Raw genomic sequence first — 609 nt, forward strand, 5'->3', positions numbered from 1 at the left:
AACACTCTCCTTCAGTGAGATTAATATCAAGCTGTTTTCCAGGTTGAATGTAACTGTGAACAAATTTATGTCAAAGAAGTTACCTTTGATGTATCAGCACTGAAATTCTGGACAAGGAGGAACAGCCATTCCAAACTCATATCCTTCACAAAGGCTGTTTTTTTATGTGATTGAACTTCATCAAGTATTTTGAATTAAAGTTCACAAGACACAGATGTCAATATTGATAATGAAACTTTTCAAGCATGTTGTGACTGTGAAATAAGGTTCTGCCGCGAGTTGAACCCAGGATCTCCTGTTTATTAGACAGGTGCTTTAACCAACTAAGCTACAGAGCCAGATCACAAATGCATGTGCAATTGAAATCAGAGGAAGGCCTTGCAGATAGTGGGCAGGCTTTGGCGAGTCAAGAGCTGAGTTCGTCACGGCAGTGTTCCCAGCCTCTGACTCGCTCTTGTAGTTGTAGCTGTAGTTGTAATTGTAATAGGCAACCGTCTGTCTCGGAAGACGATGGGCTACACCCGGGGTGTACGTCACTTCTGTGTGAAACATCGTTTGTTGTGGCTGTAGAGGATGACTCGTGAGTGACAATCCCTTCCGCAGCTGGTA

The 609-nt window shown here is 43.0% G+C and overlaps 1 non-coding gene across 1 annotated transcript; it reads right to left on the reverse strand.

The window, feature by feature from the left end:
• Positions 1-264: 264 nt before the first annotated feature.
• Positions 265-338, reverse strand: trnai-aau (transfer RNA isoleucine (anticodon AAU)). Its single transcript has one exon. It is a non-coding gene; the product is annotated as a tRNA-Ile (tRNA).
• Positions 339-609: the final 271 nt, after the last annotated feature.

Source organism: Heterodontus francisci, unplaced genomic scaffold (assembly GCF_036365525.1).
Source record: "Heterodontus francisci isolate sHetFra1 unplaced genomic scaffold, sHetFra1.hap1 HAP1_SCAFFOLD_51_1, whole genome shotgun sequence".
Taxonomy (NCBI): Eukaryota; Metazoa; Chordata; class Chondrichthyes; order Heterodontiformes; family Heterodontidae; genus Heterodontus; species Heterodontus francisci.